Consider the following 22,654-nt stretch of genomic DNA (forward strand, 5'->3'; position numbering starts at 1 on the left):
GTCCCTGTTAACACAGTTGCTTACATTCTATCATACATGGTCCATTTTTCTCTTGGAAGACAGGAAGATGGGATGTCACAATGGGTTTCAGTTCCGAGTGAGCTGTTGTCTGAATTTCAGAAAGTCACCTGCACAGCAGAAGATGCTTCTTGTACCTCCATCTCCTCCCATTTCTTTGTTCCTGTTGCATTTTTTGCATCGTGCTTGCTTCAAGTTGCTAACCCATTGATGTGGAGAAGGAGGGTCTGAAAAACTGTGTGTGTGGGGAAGGGCTGAATATTCAGATTTGGTTAACAGTTTGGAATGTGTTGTTTGTTTTTTTTTTTTTACTGAACATTCAGATTGATTTAAAGTGGGTAGCATTTGCATCTAATTAGGCCTGATAGAGAGAGAGGTCCCAGATCGTTCTGTGATTCTGTGACTGTGGTTCAAAGCTGAAAAGGGATATATTCCCCCTTTTATAAATTGTTTGTTTATAATTTTTTTCATCCTAAACCAGAACAGCAAGTCCTACAAAGTCACCCAGTTTTGCCAAATATCTGCCCCTGATGCACCAGGACGATTGTTTGTGTGACAGTGTTCATTTCCCTGGCCCAGAAGATGTCCCTCTTGTTCTAATCCAGCACAGCTCATGTCCAGGGGCTTCAAGGGCTCTTTTGGCAGAGCCCCAGTTAAAAGCAGACTGGGGGGCATCCTTCATCCCAGGGATCTGGGTCACTTCACCGAGCTGCCATACGAGCGCTCAGCAGCGGCTGCGTGACTCCGCTCCCGTGTGGGACCTTTACTAGGTTTAAGTGAAAGATGCGTTTCATCAGGGCTCTTGTATCTTGGCTGATCGGGGTGGCAAATCCATTTCAGTCAGGGGTTAAAAAGCACCCAGGACTGAGGCGCTTGGGATGGGGGGGAGGAGGTAGGGAACGGCGAGTCACGGGACGGAACGGGGCTGCGCTGGGATGCGGGAGGTGACAGCCAATTTTAACAGCGCCCCCTGCTGGCCCTTGGCAGGATGACACGCAGGACATTCAGCTCGCAGTAAGGCTGCAACGAGGGGAAGGTCACAGCGGCTCGTTTCCTCACGCCGTGGGCTCGGTGAACTTTCTGTAAGCAATAAACGCAGCTAAGTTAAAATACTGTGCTAAAACACTAAAATGGCTCTGGTTTTCATTGAAGGAAGTTAGTGTCGCTTTGATCAAACCTTAATCGAAACTTGAGGGAGCCACTGTGTGTGCGAAAACTGATGAAAGTTGCTTAGAAAGCTGGCACTGTAGAGCGGGTAATGCTGTCGGCCTCCTGAGCATACTTCATGCTCCAAAACTTCAGAAAAGGGCCAGCAGTTGTCCCTTCCCCCACTGCCTTGGGCTGTGCTCATTTGAATCGCTCAAAGACGGGACATTTCCGAAAGGAAACAGTGACCAGCATGCTGAGCGTTGTAGCCCAGGCCCGGGGAACAGATGCTGTTACGTGCTTGTTTCTACCCCACTGTTACATTGCTTTGGCTTTTCCAGAGGTAACGTACCCAACAGTCAGAACCATTGCCTGCCCACGTGCCTCTGTTACTCCTTGGCCTTGTAAAGCTTCTTTCGCTTCACACGTAACTCTGCCCACCAGACAGAAAGGTTGGCTGAGAAAAGCTGTACTGCATGGGTAGGGGCAGGGAAGGGGGGGCATTACCCACTGCTTCTTGCCTCAGGCAAACACTGAAACTGCCATCGATGGGATGTCCTGACACCCCGGGGGACGTGCACAGGGGCTTTTCATTTTCTTTTTGCAATATAAATTTCAAGCACAGTCTGGCAGTTGGTTTCCTTATTGGAGCGTGGCTGCAGCAGCCCCTCAGTGCGTGTTTTCCCAAAGGAATCCCAGGTTCATCTGTGAGCTGTTCCACCTGGCCAGATCGCTCAGCCCCGGGGAAATCGTGGTGGTCAACGGGGCTTCAACAGACCGACGTGCCAGCGTGCAGTTCAGCTGGCAGGAGCAGAGCTGAAGTTGTATCAGCATTAACAAATGTGGTTTCAGTTTTCATCAGTCCTATCTCAGCCGCCTGTGGGATGTGACTGCTTGTGCACATTTGATTAGATAGATTTCAAGTGTTTTTCCATGTCATTAATAAGACAAGGTAGGAACTTGAAATATTTGAACAAGTTATGCTAACAATTGCAGCACTAAAGCCCGTCCAGTGTTATGAAAAAATATACTAACTTGGAGGTAAGTTAAAACCTTTTAGGTTCTTTTTCAAGCTACAGTCCAGAGGAACAGCCTAACATAGATTTTTGTCAGTTCCTGTTCTGTATTTACTGACTTCATAATTTTTCCATGGTTTGAATTGCTAGGTTTAGACTTTCTTTCACATCCGCTGTACACCCAACATAAAAATGTCCTTTTTGCATACCTGAAATGCCACAGAGATGGACCTGTCAGCAGAGAGCGGAGAGGACAAGCTTGATGCCCCTCTTTTAGTCTGCAAAGAGGTACCGAAAGATATGAAACTCCAAGAACTGGAAGGCAAAAGGCAACACTGCTACAGCATCGCTGAGACTGGCTACCTCAGTGCGTGACCACATCGGAAGGACAGTTTTGGTGTTTCCTGCAGGAGCAAGTCACTCCCTGAATGAAGGCGAAATCCATTTCTGTTGCTCTTCTTGCACTGTTCTGTTAGTTGCTATTAAAAACCAGGATTCTCAACATCCTGAGCAGGCCACTTGGCAAATCCACAGGCCTAGAGAAAACCTCTTGGATTAAAATTATGATCTACTATGTAATGAAGATAATCAGGCCCACAGAACACCTCTGACTGCTACTCGCTCCACATCTTTGACACCATTTCTCATTAGGGAAGTGTGAAATTGCCAGATTTTTGTCGGAGCAAAGCCTTCATCCCAAAGCCAGAAGAGTACGAGCTGTGTTTTCTTCCTTTCATCCCTCTCCCCCACCCACTTCCTTTTCTACTGCAGAGATATAAGTGAACTCTTTGTAATCTCTGCTTTCGGAAGGTTTCATCTCCCAAGCTGCTTAATAGATTATCAGCGGCGCCCCAGCTAACAGATGGCTGGAAGTGACAGCAGTGCTGCAAAGAATTAAGTAAATTATTTCCATCTCAGGATTGGTCTCGTTCACTGTGTTATGTAGCTGTTAAGCATTTTCCATCCACTTGGATGAATATTTGTGTATCATTTACGGAACATGAACAAAATCTCTCTGAACCAAGATTTCCAACCTCAAGGCGACTTGTTATTTTTGGAGTCATCATTAGGCCTTGGGCAAAGACTTAAGGGAAATCTTATCCTCTGTAGTTGGGCCAATAACACTGTAAACTTAAAGATGAACTGTCTTTTTCTGAGCTCAAGATTAGGCAACCGACCAACCTCTCGCTAAGCCACTAGCAGCAGTCAGAAAAACTACTGAGTGTGGCAATTTTTTTTGTAATTGTTTGTGTTTGTTTTTTTGACTCTTTGCTCTGGTTTGCTGAAAAATCCTTTTCATCTGCAAGTGTGGAATGTTCTTCTGAGAGAGGAGAGCTGCCAAAACCCGAATCTATCTTTTTTTCTTCTTCTTTCATCCCCTCCGCCCCCTGCCTCCCCCAACTTCGGAAGAGAGGCTACAAGCTAGAAAAACAGAACTTGGAAGTGAAGAGTTTTTTTCAGGGCCCAGCATTTTCAAAGAGGGATGCCCAAGGATGCGACTGACCCCTGGCCAGACCCCCAGCGGGGTGGGGTGGGGGTGGATGGAAGGGGAAAGCTGCACAGCTGAGTGCTGCCAAGAGTAGCTTGGCTTCAAGGTTACGCTGTTCAGGTCCAGCTGTCTTTGTGTACATAACTGGTGTCTCAGCAAAGCTCTCAAACTGGATAGGAAAAGCGAAGAGGGAAATCAGGCTATATACCAAAAGGTCTTCCTGGTGTGCTAAATAAAATTGAGATAGCCCAAGCAGTGACCCAAGTGACAGAAATGAAGAAAAAGGGTGTTAATCTGCATTCAGCCTAGTTTCAGTTTTAGTCCCATGTGAAATGACTGGTGGGACCACGACTGTTAAGAGCAGGGCTGCTGTAGAGACACTGTGAAAAGCATTGTTCACCTTACCGTTGTTTCTTAATTTGCCTATGGGTGAGTTCATCTGGGAACTAAGGTCTCCAAAAGCATCACGTGGGTACGTCCTGTCAACTTTAATTTTACTTATGTGGCAGCAATTTGCTTCAAGGCACATTTTGCTTCACCAGGTTGGGAGATTTATGAGCATCTGGACTACAGCAGAATGAAGCATCCACTGCCAAGAGGATGTGCAGTCCTCACACCCGCCCTCTCTTTGCTCTTTGTGGTCTTTGCCCTGCTCCTTCACCCTCCCCATTTTGTATAGGCATAACCCACATGAGGATTGTTACTTCCCCCCCCCCTCCATATTCTCCTACAGTGGGTAGGGGTGGTTGTACCTCTGGAGGGCTGATGGATCACAAGCCCTCCTATATATTCTATAAAAATCACCAATTCTCATCACAGGAAAAAAGAGTGATCGGAAAAAGAAGTAATTGCTACTGAGCTTCTCAAAAAGTAAACTCACAGCTCACTGGAATGTGAACATCACTTTTCCATTGAAAAGTGTGTTAAATTGCTACAGCATCTAACTTGTTCCATGATTTTTTTATTTCCTAACACTTAGATGTAGTACATAGTTCTGGTGCACTCAAAGCACAGCTGCAGTAGCCAGTGGTGGGGATTTTGCTACCCATCCCCAGGGTCACAGAACAGGCACATGGCAATGTGGAGCGCGAACAGGGGCATGCAGGAGAAAGTGACAATACCCTTTACCAGGGTATGACTGTTTTTTCTGTTTTGCAATACAGAGAAGCTGTATAGAAAACTTGTTTTTACAAAGCAGTCCTTCTTCAGAGCTCAGTAAGAAGTTAAAGGACGGTCAAAAGGGGTGGGTCACATCACACCCTCACATTTGAAAGGATGTTCCACGTACTATAGTTGCTTGTCCATCTCCCTTAGCTCTTCAGATACATTTGGTTCCAACTGGGCAGCTCTGAACCTCAGTCAGAGAACCCTGAGAAAAATCGCTGTGAGCAAGGGAGGGTACCCAGCGGAGCCGCTGTCTGAGCCTGCTCCTCTCAAACAGAGGCACTGTTAAACAGGACTCTGGTCAACCTCCAGCTTCCCATCACAGCACAAGAGGAACACTGTCTTACAGAGTGGAAGATACTGGTCAGAGCTTCAGCAACGTGGGAGGCTTTGCAGAAAGCGTGTGAATCACTGCTTGTGCTGGTAAGCTCCTTGGGAATTGTGGCAGTGAGGATGGGTCAGGCACTTGGGGCTGGTAAAGTAACTGTTGCCTAGAGAAGAGAGCATCTTGAAAAATAAGAGAAGATTTTTCTTGTGTTTTTTTTTTGTGTGGCTTTTTTTGTTGTTGGTTTTTTTGTTTTTTTGGGTTTTTTTTTTTCCCCAAGGAGACTAGAAACTAAGGTTTCAGTCTATTCCTGTTGTAGCTGTACTGACACAGATGGAGCTACAGAAAAAGTACCTTTGGCTCTACCTTGTGGTGAATCCTTTATGGGAGGCTGGACACACTGCAGGTTGGCATTGCCACAGCTACCTTTGCTAGGTATGCTTTCCAAATGCATGTTCCACCAATACTGCAATCCCATTTATTTCTACAGATAACAGCACTCATTTAAAATCAGGTGACAGCTTTTGCATCTGCTGCAGGTTTCATTAAATTAACACCATCAATAGATTTGCATTTTGGGGACCTCTCTTAGATGTGTGGTTGAATTGACAGAAGACAGAGATACAATAATTTCCCCCATTACATTAATGCTGGGTTTTTCAGAGGCTTAAACAGGACCTGAAATTGTAGCTGCCAGGGAGGGGTTTTACTAAATGCTCTCCTTGCCCTGCTACAGGCGGAAGGTTGGATCTGGCACGTTGCCATCCTTTGTAATTAAGGTCTAGAAAATCTTGGGTTGTAAGAGAGCACCAGGATTGTGGCAGGAGGGTGACACTGACTGATAATCAATCCTAGAATCATTTAGGTTGGAAAAGACCTTTAAGATCAAGTCCAGCTGTTAACCCAGGACTGCCAAGTCCATCACTAAACCATGTCCCTAAGCACTGCATCTAATTATAAACACCTCCAGCAATGGTGACTCCACCAGCTCCCTGGGCAGCATGTTCCGATGTTTGATAACCTTTTTGGTGAAGAAATTTTTCCTGGTATCCAGTCTAAACCTCCCCTGGTGCAGCTTGAGGCTGTTTCCTCTTGTCCCGTCGCTGGTTACCTGGGAGAAGAGACCTACCAATGGCCAAAAAAAAAAAAGAGGAAAAAAATTCCCATAATTTTTAATGTCCTGCCACCCCCTTCCTGTAGCAGTTCGCCCCTGCTCCAGGGCGGGCACTCTCGCCCCGAGACGCAGCTGGGGACCTCTCCGGAGTGTCACCCCTGCCCCCCGTGCGGCTCGGAGCACGGTGCGCCCGCTGCAGCCGCCCCGGCCCCGCGCCCGTCCCTCCCCGGCGCGGCCAGCAGGGGGCGCCATGGGCCGCGCGCGGGCGGTGGCGGGGGGCTGCGGGCCGCCGGTCGCTACTGGGGCGGTATTTTGGGTTGCGGGGGTCGCTGCGCGCTGTTCCGGGGCAGTCTCGGGGGGAGCCACAGGCGTTAGGGTCTTCTTTTCTTGCGCATCCCCAAAGGAGCGCAGCGGTACAACGTGGGGGGGAGCCCACCGCCTGCCCTGCCTCTGCTCCTGCCCCAGCCTGGCCCGCCCCTGCCACAGCCCGGCCCGGCCACAGCCCCATCTGCCCCCCCCCCCGCCCCGGCCAGCCCAGCCCGGGTCCATCTCTGCAAGGCCAGAGCAGCACGGCAGGCAGGAGAGGCAAGGTAAGGGCTTGGTGGCCTGGGAGCCTCCGCTCTGCCCTGGGACAGCTGCCGGCCCTGCTCTCCAGGTGGGAAATCCACCTGGATGTGTCAGTGCCAGAGCACCTGTTGGACTGAGAGGAGTTACTTTATGGGATGTCTGGGGGAGGAACCAAAGGCAGGGAAACGGAGGGGCTGTAGGTCGTTCTGGGGAGGAACAAGGGTGGGAAAATAGAGGGATTAAGGGATAAAAAGGGCTCATCCCACCTCAGTCATTTCCTCGTTGGTACGCTGGCCATGCCCTGTGTTGGTTTGGCCGTGCCCTGGGACCAGTCAGCACTGGTGGGGGGTCCTGGGTGGCTGCGGTGGCAGCAACAGGCAAGAACGGAGCGAGTGGGCTTAAGTGCCAGCAGCTGGGGTGGGACCAGCGGTCCCAGGAGCCCACGTGTCCATAGAGCCAACAGCTGGAGCTGGGTGAGTGGGGGAATGGCATCTAGTGCAGGTCAGGCTGGCAAGTGGGGGAAGTTGCCTCTGAGCCAGAGGTATGTGTGAGTCTCTAGGGATGAGCTCATGGGAGAAGGTGGCTGTCGGAGGGACAAGGGGAGTCCCAGCCGCTGCCAGAGAGACTGGGGGGGTCTTCCCTGTGAGGGTGGTGAGGCACTGGCCCAGGCTGCTCAGAGAGGTGGTACGTGCCCCATCCCTGGGGGTGCTCAAGGCCGGGCTGGATGGGGCTGCAGAGGAACGAAGCTGGGTTAATTAGCATTGATAATATACAGCTGTGGGCTGGCTTCAGGGGCGGTGGGTTGGCTGGTGTAGACAAGGTGCAGCTGTGGCTGGTTCTGTTAAGAGGCTGGGCAGCCGAGGAAGAGAGAGAGAAAGAAGCAAGAGGAGAGAGAACACATGCACTGGCTGAGATGAGGAGAAGGCAGCAGAGGGACTGTATGAAGAATGTGCTTGTATGAGATGGTAAAAGACCTTGTTGCAGCTTGATAGTTTGGAGAGTGCTGTGACAGGGCTGGGAGCAACTGGTCCGGTGGCAGGTATCCCTTCCCCATAGCAGGGGGTTGGAACCGGATGATCTTTAAGGTCCCTTCCAACCCAAACCATTCTGTGATTCTGAGTCTACAATTCTATGATCTGCATGGGTAGCCATTTATATATTTTTATATGCATATATGTATACATATGGTGCATATGTGTGTTCTGTGTATGTTTGCCCACTGGGAGCACATAGGCAGCCTTGCTCCTGGTTGGACCTGAGGGTATGGAGCTGCGGCAGCCCTGCCTCAGAAGAGGCTGTTGGATCTGGACCAGTTTCCCCCCAGTATCTAAATTCCAAGTGGGATGCTACAACCTTGCCTGCCTGCACAGGGCTGCTCAGAGCCTGCTTGTCAGCCACGGGGGAACAGCTTGCCACTAAGCTGGCTGCCAGCAGATGATGTCTGAAAGCACTTCTAGCCCTGTGAGTTGCAGGCAGAGCTTCACCTCTGGCTGATCTGGACAGTAGAGGGTCCACAGAGGCTGCTTGTGAAGGGAAAAGGTTGTAGCTCAGGCATGCTGGAGCTCACCTTCCTGCTTAGAGCAGGAGACACCACCTCCCCCATGTGCCCATTTCAAGGCTTGTAGCTGGTAGAAGGATTCCACAGTGCCAGCTGAGGTCGCGAGAGACAAGGCCAGGTGACCTACCAGTACAGGGGACCGCTGGAAGGAAAGCAGTACACCAAGACAGACTATTTCTGGAGGATTTTGCCTGTGTTCAGGCATTATTCATAAAGCCTTGCATGCCCTAAACAGAACAGAATCCAAGTGGATTTGAGGAGCTGTGTTATTTTTAATGCTCCTTTAATAACTTCAGGCTGCCTTTTTATCACTCCTTCTTTCCTAGATGATGTAGCACAGGGGATCTTCCACTCTCCATGGAACGTTATCTGAAGGCTTAGGGTGTCCTAGGAAATGAAGAGAGGCAGCAGTCCTGAAGCTTTTCTCTGAAACTGCCCTCCTACCCACTAACAGAGAAAGCAGATATAACCCATCCCTTCCTTCTCCAGCAGAAGCAGTTGCAGCAACGTTGCCCCAGCAATGGCGTTTTTTTCTGGCCACCACAGGAGCAGTCCTAGGGAAAGGAACCTGGGCTTTCTAATCATGCTCTTGACTCTCATTGTCTGCCTGTAATATTTTTTGGTAGCACTGACAGAAGTTGACATCATGGATAGGCTTTTCATTGACTTGCAAATACCGTCCTGATACTGGAGATCACCCTATATTAGCTTCTCTCTGAAAAGAGTTGCAAAGAGGGCTGTTCCCAGAGAGTGCAGATGATCAGAAGGCACCAGGCACTCACCGCATGGGGGCAAAGGGTATCGCTTGTTAGAATATCGACCTGTAATCACTGATGTGACTTATGCACCTATACGTACCTCTCTTTGCTTTGCTCTTTGTACAAGCAATTTCCGCAGACAGCTGTGCTGAGGCGGAGAGTTAAAGCTGAGCTCGTGTACTGTCCACTTCTGTGCCACTATTCCTACAGGTGTCTTGGCCAATTGTGGCGAAGATGTACTAGATGGAGTGCTTGTGAGAGCAGCAGCAACTGAGGTGGGGAGGCCAGTTTGTTTGTCTCTGTGTGAGGAGAGAGGAAACAGGAGGCAGGGTGTGGAGGGAAGATGGACAAGCCCATGGGAACAGAGCTGATGGGAGTAGGGAAGGTGATGTGTTCATATCCAGACTTGTTACCAGGCACAGCATGCAAGTCTCAGAAAAATAAATATTATCAAGAGAAGAAGCAGACAGGGAATCAGAACATCTGTAAGCAGGTGAGGCAAGAAATTGTTTGTGTTCTGGGGGTTATTATGTACTTCCAAAAAAAAGGAAAAATTACCAGAGTTGAAGATGCAGGGATCCCAGGAGGATACCTTCCCCCTCCTTTGGCTCTATATTGCTGGGATCACTTGGTGGAGCTGATAAACCTGACATTTCTTCATTGCTCCCATGTTTTTGCAGCTCAGTTTGCCCCCAAGAAGCAACATCTGATTAGGGCAGGATGGAAATGTGGTGGTCTTGAGCCTGTTGAGGTACCAAAATGAATGTGGGAAGGACTCTTACGGATGCTGTGCTTCAGCATGGTTAATCTGCATAGTTTGTAGCTTGACATAGTTCAGGTACTGAAGACAGACACAATGAATGTATCTGGTGGAGCAGATCGGACCAGATCTGTGGCTGTGACCAGCAGTCACCTTGTTTATGACTTTTAATGTGATTTTTGTTGTATTTTTCCTCTACCCTGGATTTTACTTAGCTGTAGATTTTCTAATGCTTCCTTGTGCTTTAGAAGTTGCCATGGGATGAAGTTGGATAGACGAGGCAATTTAGGCTTGTGGAATAAGCACATTAGCTTAATGTGTCTGAAGCACTTGGCACTGTCAGCACTGTCATTAAGCGTCCACCTTTAGTTTCCAGAATTAATCCCTCATAGAGGGAGGAAACTGCTTTTATACTTCTTAGAGCACTTTTCTTGAAGATGTGCAATGTTGGAAATGTGCTACAAAACTGCTACCGGGGTCAATAGGTTCAGGTGAGTTTATTCTTAATGCAGAGCAGCTGCAAGCAGAGACAAGGAGATCCCACGCTGAGCACCCAGCTCAAGGAGATCCCAGAGGGATCAGCGCTTCCCTTGTGCTTGCGGTCACCCAGACAGGAAGCTCAGAAACCTGTATTCAAAAACAGGAAAAGAAACAAAGAAAGAACAGCCCCGAGAATCTTGTTCTGGGGAATGCAGTGGCAAACCTCACAGCTTCACAGCTGCTTTACTCTGTAACACAAAGGGTCACACCTGACTGCTCCACTTGAGATGCTCATGTGGGAAAGTTTATGCAGAAGGATAGCAGGGTATAAATCAGAGTATTCACCACAAACACCCATAGCCTTGCTCCCAAGTCAGCGTCACAGGCACCGAGAAATGTGGATCTTCTCTTGTAGCTCCGCTCTTAGATTGTGGTTCCCCTCCTAGGAGTGCAGGAGTTACATTTTTTGTTCTTTTCCCATCTCTTATTTAATATCCACTTCTAATACTCCTCTTCCTGAACTCTAAGCATCCCTAATCCCTTTCATGTACTCCAATCTACAGTCAATTTTAAAAAGAATCAGACGCACTGAGAGATATAAATGTAATTGTGGCTCAACCTAGTCAGTGAATGTTTACTTCAGGTTTAAAGCTGGTGATTATAACAAAAATCTCACTATCTGGGCCAGGAGTCCCTGGTGGAAATCCAATAGTAAACATGCTATGTGAGGCAAGCATTTGACATCTGCAAATGGGTGCCATCTGTTCCTTCTTTTAAGAGTATTAGCCATCTAAGAAAGGAAGAGCGATGCATGAAAGTTGGTCTGAGGTCAAAAGAGTGAGATCAGGGTTTTGGTTGCCAAGTAAAATGGTGTATAGATTTATATCCCCCCCCACACTGCTATTTTCTTTTTTCCAAGCAGAGAGGAGATACTTGCAACAGATACAAAGTCATACCATCCAGATTCAGGGGAAGTCTGGATGCAGAGGCAGTCATGCAGCCCAGGCTTCTTTTTAGGGCTCGACCAAAGCCTTTTCTAAATGAGGAACCGAGTAACCTCAGAAGCCAAAAATTTTGACTCAGCCTTTTGCAATTCTGCTTGTGCTCCCACCCTGAACCACTCATCTCTGGGCAAGGAACAGCTCATTGCTTTTTTCACGACATACTTTGCTCCCATAGTTATTAGTAAAGCCTGTTCATCTCCTTGGTCAGTAGGTAATGGAGCTGCTGTGCTCACCTCTCGTCTTTCCCACTTCTTGGCATTGCTTCAGGCCCCTAGGCTGGCACAGGAGCTTCAGCACTGCTTGGCTCCCTGCAGTCCCACCTGGCTCTGGCTTACCGAGGATTTGGGACCATTTTCCCTGCCTCTGTTCTTAAGTGTTACAAACCAGCACTTTTCACAGTTTTACAAAAACTTGATCATTTAAAGGCTTTACGTCGTGTCATACGGGAGTGTTCTTGGGGCAAGATCGGTGGCTGTAGGGAAGCACCAGCCTGGTCTGCAGGCACTACCTACCAGCTTATGTGGCAGCTCAGAGGCTTTGCTGAGCTGTGGGCTGTTGCAGCAGGACTGTCGCTGGTCCTCAGGCAGACTCTGGCATGTTTGTAGTACAGGAGAGCGTACTATAGTGGTGACAACCCTTTAACAGCAAGGAAGAAGGGGTTTGCTGTGCAATTCACTTTGCTGTCTTTGCGATGCTCACAGTCCTACACAAGAGCATCTTCTGGATTTTTGATGCAGGTTGTAGCAGCTTTTAAAGCTACAGCTCCTGGAGTGAAGGAATTGGATGGAAACCTCCTGGTTGCATTTAGAAATAAACAACAGCAAATGCCCCTTGATTGGGGTTAACTCTAAAGACTGAGTTAAACCATCACAAAATGTATTAAACTTATCTGGGATTTTTGTCAGACAAAGCAACCCATGTTGGGAATGGCAGGTTGAAGAGTGTGGCAACAGCAGTGCTGTGAAGAGGCAGACCAAGGGTGAGGCATGGGGGGAACACCAGCGGTACTGAAATATTAGTAACAACATTAATTTTGACTTGTATTTACTTGTATAGTCTCAACTTAGCGACTAATGTGGTCACTGATAACAGCGTGGCTGTGGTGACTGGGGTGATGGAGTTAAGACCCACAGGAACCCAGAGTGAACAGCAGATTTAGGACTCTGACCATTAAGAGAAGGCAAAGCACATCTGACCAGCCCAAGTGCCTACTCTGACAAAACAGCTGCTTATGTGGATGAAGGGATGTAACCTTGACCTCAGTAAGAGGTCAGCAGATTAGTTACAGAAGTTACTCTAGTGTAGATCGCAGGGAAAAAGGTTCTTCTCATTTGTTGCGTAAAACTATGTAGCCTTCAAAGTGTTCTAGCTTCATGAAGCTGATACTATGGGAATGAACCTGTACTTCTGTAACACAAATTAGGTATCTTCAACTAGGGAAAATATTCATCACATTGATACAAATTATCATTAAATCAACATAGCTTTCCTTTCTGCTGCAAGGCATTTAATAATCTATATTAAAAATGCAACACCATGTACTTATTACTTGGGTTTGGACCCCATATCCAGTTCTGGATTTGGATTTTCATTAACATCTGTGTCATTTAGTGGTACTTTGAAAAATAAACGTTCTGTTTTGCATTTTATGATTAATGGGAGTGTTTTCAGTCATTCACCTTGCTTATGATACTTAAAGGTTGGATATAACAGTAGACAAGTTCTTATCTGTTGAAGGGATAGTGGAGAAAATGCAAATGGTTAGCAATCGTATGGGTTGTAGAAACCTAAATAATTCCTTCCATGATTTTTCTTCTGAGTGATTTACTCCCAAGGCAGAAGAACAGAGATTTGTGGTCGCAACCCGTCCATGCAAACTGCTATAAACAATACTGGCTTATCTGACATGAGGAATGATATAATAATGTGACTCTCCATTTTTTTTTTTAAAGGTGCTTTTAAAAAGAGTCTAAAGATTAGGATATAAGGTGGGTAACTAATGAAGCCTACATGCTGCTGAAAGTCGTTTCTTTCCACCGGAGGATCAAAGGATAATGTACAGTTTCATGTTAAACAGGATAGAGAGCTTTGCTGAACAGAGAATTATCTTGGCCCCGCTGTATACAATAATGATACGGTACAAGAAGGAACACAGGATTACCAAAGAACAGACTCCACAAGCTCTGATTTTAAACTGCGGGAGTAGAATCAGAACCTCCCATTAAAACAGGAACACGGGACTTATTTTTTTAAAGCTCCATGCAAGTCACACATTGTATGTAGCACTCTCATATTCATTAAGCACAATGAGCAATTGCAGATTAAAAGCTGCTGGTGTCTCACTTCAACCAGGCAAATGCTTTCTGGGAAGAAGAGGGAATGGATTTTGATAATGAAAGGTTTTCAGGCTGCAAGTTTAAATGGAAAGAGGGAAAGACTCTTCACTGTGTCGACAATAAGGGTACATCTGCAGGTCCCCTGCAAAGCCTCTGCACCTATAGCAGATCACACCTCCTAAAGCATCTATATCAGTGGCAGTTATTTTGCACAGTTCTCATTTCCCTGAATCAGATGACAGCTGCAGGCAGTACCATGAATACCTTGACCTGTGAAATAATAATGCTCTCTTGTCGCCAGTGAAATTAGTTTGACTCCTGCAGTTGCTGTGTTTTTTTCTGCCCCTTTGCAGGGTAAGGCATATTCTGTCACCAGTCGGATCGCACACTACTTGTCTCTGCATGGTTGAAGCAACTTAAACCTGGAGGTAGTGACTTGGCCTGAAGACTCACAGACAAGACCCACCTCCCGCCAGTCCACAATGACTTACCGGTTGACGTTTGCCTGGAACATATCCCCAAAATGGCTGTGGCTCAGAGAATATCTAAAAGATCAGGAAAGGAGAAGTAGTAAGAAAGTATTTTTTATGCTAAATAGGAGGAAATTTGGTGCCAAGAAGCCTTGTTAATCACAGTCATAGAATCATTTAGGTTGGAAAAGACCTTTAAGATCATGAAGTCCAACCTTTAAGATCAAGTCCAACGCTTAACCTATCACTGAACCACGTCCCTAAGCACCACATCTACATGTTTTTTAAACACCTCCAGGGATGGTGACTCCACCACCTCCCTGGGCAGCCTGTTCCAGGGCTTGACTACCCTTTCCTTGAAGAAGGTTTTCCTGATACCCCATCTAAACCTCCCTGGTGCAACTTGAGGCTGTTTCCTCTTATCCTATTGCTTGTTATCTGGGAGAAAAGACTGACCTCCACCTGCCTACAATCTCCTTTCAGGTAGTTGTAGAGAGTGATAAGGTCCCCCCTGAGCATCCTTTTCTCCATATAAACACCCCCAGTTCCCTCAGCTGCTCCCCATCAGCCTTGTGCTCCAGACCCCTCACCGGCCCCCTGCCTGGCTCTGGACATCTTCCAGCACCTCTACATCCCTCTTGAAGTGAGGGGCCCAAACCTGAACACAGTATTCAAGCTGCAGCACCATCAGAGCCGTTATAAGCTGTTAAGGCTTTGTTAATTTTCCTCAGGTACTCCTAGCAAGGCCACATTGTACTTGCGTATTAAGGTACCATTATGTATACGACAACAGTGCAAATAATCAGGGCTGCATCAGGGATGACTCATAGTTCTATTTAAGAGCACCATGACATCTCTACATGCAAATCGTTACCATCAGCCTCATATTTGAATTTGTTTGTGGCTCATGTGGAGCAGTGGACATGGACCCTGACCCGTGACACACTGGTGTGGGTGTAGTTGAAATGGTCACGCATACTGAGAGTTTTGCTATCGGCCTGAGAATTACTTTACCGTTAGATTAAAAAATGCCAGAGCCAGAGCCGGGAAAAAGTAGGGTTGCACCTTTGCATTTGGATAGTGAAGGGCTGGATGTAGCTGTTTACGTGAGCTCTTTGTTTACGTGAGCTCTTTATTTATGCCTGGCCTGCTTTGGCCCAGCAGCCAGGTGGGTGTTGCTGTTGAGGGTTCTGCCCTGAGCCTGCCAAGCTGCCGTCTGCCAGACAGGCTAAAGCACTAACCTGAATCCAGCTAATGGCCTCATGGATAAGATCCAAAGCTCTTTACAGCTCATAGTCAGTGCTCTGAACATGTGCATGCAAGTATTTATGGATACCCTGGATGGATATGGATTTCTTCTAGCTCATCCAGGACATCCACAAATAATTGCATGCACGTATTCAGAGCATGCAAATATTTATTGATATCTTGAATAAGCTAGAAGCCTTGGAAGTTTAGGGGACTGTAAATCCCCTCTGTCTACCTTCCACAAGCAGTAGTGAGCACAATAACTACTCCACAGCGTGCGAAGAGGCAGTTCATTGCTCAATGCTCTGCATGCAAACTGGCCACAGAGGGGCAGTGGCTGGAGGCGCTGCCCTCCACGCGTCTGGAATTGTCCACTGTCACTGGGAACAACAAGGAGCCCTATGCTGCCAAATTTCATGATGTACCAACTATTGCAACTACATCCATTTGTCTGTTTCTAGCAGATGATACTGCTAACGTACCTTCAAGTCAAAACCGTGGAGCTGCTTCCCTGACTGCCCTGCACCTATGATATTTAGGTTGTAAGATGCTCAGGACAGATGCTGCTTCTTACTATGACCATTTTCACAGCTTTAGCTGAAAGAAAATTTGCTCTTACCTTGGCCTCTTGCCAAATCTGCCCCGGTGCCAGGCTGTTTGGAGGCAGCGCATCCCTCTCCAGACACAGCTACACAATCAGCAAGGCAGTTTGGATCTCCTCAGGTCTCCAGGGCTGTAGCCATTTCTAACCACACTGAGGAAACCTAGTAGCATAGGATTTCTTGGAAGGAATTTTTTATTACAGCTTTCAACACTGTCATTCTTGACTTGCTGGTTAATTGTGTGACTGACTTACTTTTTGCCTTGCTGAGCAAAAGCTCTTCAAGTTTTGCTGTCAGGGATCCCTAGACAGAAGGGCAGCAATCTGCCTGCTCCGCTGTAAGCCGGGTGACAACGGCTGCACGGGGGCTGTTGATCTTTTCTAATTGCTGCCACATCAGCATTCACATTAAGCTGTCTGAGCTGACGGTATGAAACTCCGTAATCCCTGCAAATTCCCCCCTCACCTGGACTCTTTGCATTCATGGTTCAGATTTACTGACCTTCTGTGAAAAGCTTTCAGAAGATAAATGCAGCATGAATGGTTTGAGGGTTCCAGACCTCAGCGAAGGCATCACCTGCCTATGATCTCTAAGAATCTACTTTAGCAAGAACCGTACTGCTCAGAGCTGTTAGGCTGCCTGCTGGCGCTCTCAGCATTACAGGTTGTCAAGGGGCTCACTAGTACCAGGTTATGTATTAGGCGAAAACTAAGAGAGAGAATTATTCTGGAATACACAGTGCTTCTAAACTCTTCTGAATTGTGCTGATATGGAGTGACCTGACCCGATGTGCCTGAGAACTTGCTATATAAAAGAACATAAACCACTCCATTTCACTGAAAATCCATCTGGGCTGGGGCAATCCCATCTCTCCAGGAACTGCAGGTGCTCTGGCAAGATGACGAAACAAAGGCGGTCAAACAGTGTTAGCATGTGTACCTTGCCCATCATCCCAGAATACCCAGGGTTCCAGGACATTAAGGTTTGTATGCAAAAACTCTCTTTGCAATATATGATAACTACTACCTGTTCTTCTATTAGAGTAATAATTCCTCTACTTCCTGGTAAGTTGATATTTGACTTTTTGGGCTGTGTTTTCATACAGAAAAACTTTACTTGAAATACTTTTATTCTGCTACATTGTTAAGTTGATTATTAATTTTAAAATTGATAATTCATTTTTAAACCGTTTTAAAAGTTTGAGGTAGGAAGGAGAGATGACATTTTAGCCAAGTTTTAGTGTTCTTCAATTCCCTAACTTACTCTGAAAGTACAACCGCTCTAGGCAAGGACATTAGACTGGCTGGTTCCCTCCCAGAATGAAGTGTGATGGGACAGTAAGATATCAAAAACTTGCTTCCTTTTCTGTTTACATGGCATGCCCAACCCACTAGTTATCATCTGCGCTCAGTGTTTTTCATTCATTACTAGCAGGCAACATGCCAAGTGCTGATGATGGAGTACCCTACTGAGACGTTGCTGGGCTCTGAAACCAAATTTGTGGCTGGACCCTTAGCAAGTATCTAGACTTAATTAGCAGTTGTCAAAAACTGCATGAACAATGGCGCTTTTTTATACCAAAGACATTGTCAGGCATAATAAATGATTGCAAGATGTTCCATGATCCCACTGTGGCTGTCATTTACGTGCAGTATAGTCTTTCTTTTTATTGATTTGAAACAGTAATATGGTATAAAACAGTTCTTTCAAGCTGAACTGCTAAGGTTTTTCAGAGAAAAAGCCATGGTCCAGTCTACCTTGGCGCATAGAAACCAGCTGCAGCTTGAGACAGGCTGGAGTGTCCTGGAATACCTGTGAGAAGGGTGGAAATGGCAAAGCAGTAACTTTGAAAACCCAGGGGACATTTAACTGTGGCTATGGAAAGGCAATCTTTTACATGATGAATTTCTAGCAAAATATTCTCTCGCAGTCCATAGAAGGACTCACAGCATGGATGTTCCCTTGAAATCAACCTAAAGACACCCACTGATGTCAGCTGGGGCTGGGTCAAGTCTTTATTTGCCTATTCAAGTAACTCAGGTATTAATTTGGCTGGTTAGAAAGGAGAGAGACATCCTATGATGGGAAAGGAGCAGAAAACTCCATGTACATCTGTGATATGCTCCGGAGTAATAATAATAAACTTCATAGTTTTAAGACATAGAAATACTTTGCATATGCAAATTGCAATTCTTGTAATAATACAGTGCACCTCAGCACAGAGTTATCTGGGAGTACGGAAAGGGGAAAAAGAAGAAAAAAATCTCTTACAAGTGGGATCTGGTTTTACCATGGGAGACAGCAGCTGTAGGCTAATGAGATTTGAAAAGGATAAACCTGAAGTTCTGTTAATATGGACAGGTGAGGGATTCTTTCAGAGAATTAGATTTTCAGAGAGGCTACACAAAATTGTGCCAGTACATCAGAGTCGGTAGGAGGTAAAAATGCTCAGCAGTGTTTAACCTCAGCCCAATGGACTTCTGCTCCAGAGAGGGATTGGTGACAAACTGCTAGGTCTTCAGGGAATTTGGATTAAGAACCTCAAACCTTCCCTAACAGCTGTTTACTGTATGGAATCACGTACTTAAGATCCTTTTGCTACTTAAGTCAGCATATTTTACTTCCGATTTCCTTCTCCCTTCTGCCCCCAATCCTGCCTCTCCCTCCCCCCCTATTTTAAATAGTTATCAAAAAATTATTCAGAAACTCCAGCCTTCAAATGACGTTTCCAGGATTTGGAAAGAGGAAAGAGGTCCTCACCACAGCTGAGTAATTTTCCAAGCAGAGCTTCATTAGTCCGTTGCTTGGGGAGCTCTTCAAGAAGCTACTTGAAAGGCTGCCTGACAACTGGCAGTGGCTTCTATGACAAACCACTGGCAGAGTATTTCAGTGACAGGCTAATGGAGCTCAGGAACTATGAAAGAACCAGGTCTAACAGGAAGACAAAAGTATTTGCTGGTAAGAACCAGAACCCCTTCCTCACCCACAGAAGCTCTCAGCGTAGAGGCAGTTGCACTGCTGTGGTAACGGCTGGGCATGGCAAGGAGAGCGAAGAGCCCTGCAGCTCAGCAAACCAAGGCAACAAAAAAGTGATCGAGCACAGTGATCAAGAGGAAACCCAGAATACCCTGGACCTCTTCGAGGGTGACTTCCTGGACATTTTGACAATGCACATCACTGTTCCCCTAGAAGCATTTCTGCAAAAAAAATGATACTGGAGCTGGTTACAGCTTTTCGTGCAGTCCTGAGCACTGGGAAGAATTGTTCCTGTTCAGCACCATAGTTCATGTATATCAGCCCGCTCTGACACAGAAACGTGCTTGTTTGTGGGAGAAGATATTATCTCGTTTTGTGTTCTTGATTAACATTGCATATATCTGTTTTCGATTATTTTCTCCAAAGAATCAGTATAACTGAGACATAGTCATGACATGCAGAGAGCAGTGTTCTAAATACATGCACGTATTACTTGAATTCTTAAGTCGCCTTGGAAAAAGGTGATCAGCATCAGAGAAGCAGCTTGGTTTCCTATTGTGCAGTTTGTATTAGCTAATCTGAAGAAAGACTCGCATATTCCGCCTAGTTGCTTTGCTTGTTTTAAGCCTTTTGGCTTTTATCATGTCACTTCAGCCTGATATTTACAGCGATGTTTTGCACAGACGCAAATAGTTGATGAGCAGTGATCGATTTTCACTTGTTGCCACATGTAATTACCAGGTGGATCATTGTAAGTGATCGATGCATGAAGAAGCAAACACAGACATAAGTTTTCTTTTAAATATGATCGACCATTATGGTTTCATTTGCAGACTCAAAAACCTTTGACTTAAAAACCACTACAAGAGGAAAAAATACTAGATTTCAATGAGAATGATGGAATTAAGTACAAAAGATGGCTCTTTCCCTCTTTGCTACTGTAAATACGGGAACAACATAACAAATCTCTAACATAATCTGAACTTCAAATTGTTTTTTGTATTTTAGTGTTTGTCATGGTCATCTAAGTATAGGATGTCAACTGCAGCTGAATCTTTTTATTACGTGAAATGCCAATATTTAATTCCACAGTACACCAACTGAGTATCAGACCCAAAGCAGGGCAATTATTTTAAGCTTCCAGCAAGGACTACTGCTGCCTGTGGTATCGTCGGCAATAAATTTCTCATTAAGGTGTTGGTTTGATCTGATGTTTCTCTCTTTGCTTTCAGACTTGCTTTAATGTAAGTTAACGAGTAAGCTATGCCCCTGGCTAGACCTCATCCCTTCCAGTGCTGACTTCTCTCCATCGTTTTTGCCTCCTTGTTCCTCCCATTTCTTCAGTCCTGGTGAAACTTGCCCAAGGTGTGTCTTGTCCCTTCTGCAGTTCATAATTCCCCTTTTCCCAATACTTACCTATTGGCAGAAATATTTCTTCTGCTGCACTGCCTCCTCAGCCCTCTGGCCTTCCATTTCTCTTCCAGAGTGAGTAAGTAAACATATGCGGAGAGGAGAGAATGGATTAAGGAATCTCTCACACCCCCAGTCCCCTCAGAAACAACCAAGGGTTTCTCCCCTGAGAGGGAAAGGAAACTGGTAAGACTCGTTCCACACCATATCCCTTCCCCAGTCCTGGGATTGACGGGATCTAAGGGAACTGAGCTGAGATACGGAGCACGCCCAGTCCTTTGTGTGTGGGAGAGAGCATCATATACTTGGGCTGAATGTATTTTTCAGAATTCACAGTTGCCTTACTGCTGCAAATGGAGGGAAGCAGCCAATTAGGTGAGATTTTCCCTGAAGGAAAATATTTCTTTTTAGGTTTAAATGGAAGTCTGAAACACATAATGTATTAGCAGATGCCATAGAGGGGATGCATCTGGTTTCCATTGTAAATCTGCCAGAGGTTAGTTTTTCCTCTAGGAGTGAATGCATAATAATAACATAGTATTATGTGAGGGCATAATAATAACAGTGCATAAGGACAAGGAAACAGTATTAATAGAATGCAGGCAACCTTAGTTCTTTCTTTTCTTAAGCATGTGGCTTTGCACCCTTGAATGTGTGCTTTTGAAGTTCAGTTTTGCAAGTCACTTCCTACCTACAAGCTTTTTGAAAAAGGCAGTCTGCCTGCCCTTCTTCTCCTGGTATTTTAACCATTATCACACTGCAATGACCCCAGATTAGCAGGTCTGGAGCATCCCCAGCCTCTCTGCAGATAAGCTACCAGAGGTACATGGAGCCTTGCACTGTTAGGGTGCTGCTGATGTTTGCCGACAGCAGAGGAACAAACTTTCCTTGAATTAAGAAAAAAATCAGCAGTGATAAACTGTAATTAAAAAAAAAAAGTAGAAAATCAGGGAAAATTTACTCAAGTGTCTGTAAGTGGGCTACTCAAGCTGCTCAGCCTCTGTGGCGGTTATTCTTCTCTACTTAGGACAAGTCAGACCACCAACATCTAATAGGCCCCATTTTAATTTTGATTGTTACTGTTTACCAAATATGAAATAGAATTACAAAACCCAGCAAATTAAATTCTGACTTGGCAGAAACTTTTATTGTCTCCTCCCCTAGAAGCACCCCCATAGACTTCAAATCGCACAGTGAGGCCCATTTATGGTATTCTTCATCTGTAAAGCACCCTAAGGGATTAAAAAATTTGACATGTTTTTTTTTTAATTGGATTTCCTTCAAAGCAGCGTAATGACCTTCCTCTTACAAGCTGTGCATCTCATGCCAGAGATAGTGGAAAAGTCTAAGGAAGATTACATCTCCCAAGAGGGAACATATCTAGATGTTGCTGTACAGAAAGGACATCAAGTTACAGAGAGAACAAAACCACCAGGAGCTGTTAGAGGAGGAATAAAATTTCATCTCACATCCTCTCAGATTGTTAAAATCTTGTGAAAAATGGCTTGGGTATGTTTGGAAAGTGATAATATGCATGACCTGAATTTATGCAGTCTATTACCTTAGGTTTTACTGAGTTTAGCTGTTGGATGTAGCTGCTGCTTTCATGCAGATAATCTGTTTTCACAATGTTCTTTCACAAAACTTGATGCGAACACTGTTTGCCATTAGCAGTCTCATAAAGATATTCTTTATGCCTCTTTGAAAAATTCTTTCTCCTCTTAAAGAAAAAGCACTGCACTGCTTTCCTCCCGGTGATTTTGCACCTACTCTTTATCTTCGTTTTAGATCTTTCCGTACGGAATACTGCAGAGCACACTTGGTTGGTTGCTGTTGTTTTCCTTCTCAAAGCACTCTCCCTCTGCCTAATTGGAGCTTAGGTAAAGTCGTCTGTAGGGCCTCACAAATCAGACAGTGTTCAACTTCAAAAAAATAGTTCACGTCTTTGGGAGCCTGTGTCCCTAATAGTGATTTTGTCATCCTTTCCTTGAACTTATTTTTAAGGTCATCAGGAGCCGTGTTGGCCGAGGGTTTGCAGTGCGGAGGAAGGCTGGGGCTGGGAGGATGGAAGGCGGAGGAAGGACATCCCAGGGGAAACACAGTGTGCTTGCAGACGAGATTGTGAACCTCTGCAATGGGAGGTACAACCTCAGTTTGGTTTTCAGTTCCCTCAATCTCTGTGAGGATGTGACAGGACAGAAAACACAAAAGAC

The 22,654-nt window shown here is 45.8% G+C and overlaps 1 long non-coding RNA gene across 1 annotated transcript; it reads right to left on the bottom strand.

The window, feature by feature from the left end:
• Window positions 1-9,213: 9,213 nt before the first annotated feature.
• On the bottom strand, window positions 9,214-16,431 carry LOC130154575 (uncharacterized). Its single transcript, XR_008823787.1, has 3 exons — window positions 16,073-16,431; window positions 14,227-14,280; window positions 9,214-10,542 (listed from the first exon to the last, which is right to left on the bottom strand). It is a non-coding gene; the product is annotated as an uncharacterized LOC130154575 (long non-coding RNA).
• Window positions 16,432-22,654: the final 6,223 nt, after the last annotated feature.

Source organism: Falco biarmicus, chromosome 9 (genome assembly GCF_023638135.1).
Source record: "Falco biarmicus isolate bFalBia1 chromosome 9, bFalBia1.pri, whole genome shotgun sequence".
Classification (NCBI taxonomy): Eukaryota; Metazoa; Chordata; class Aves; order Falconiformes; family Falconidae; genus Falco; species Falco biarmicus.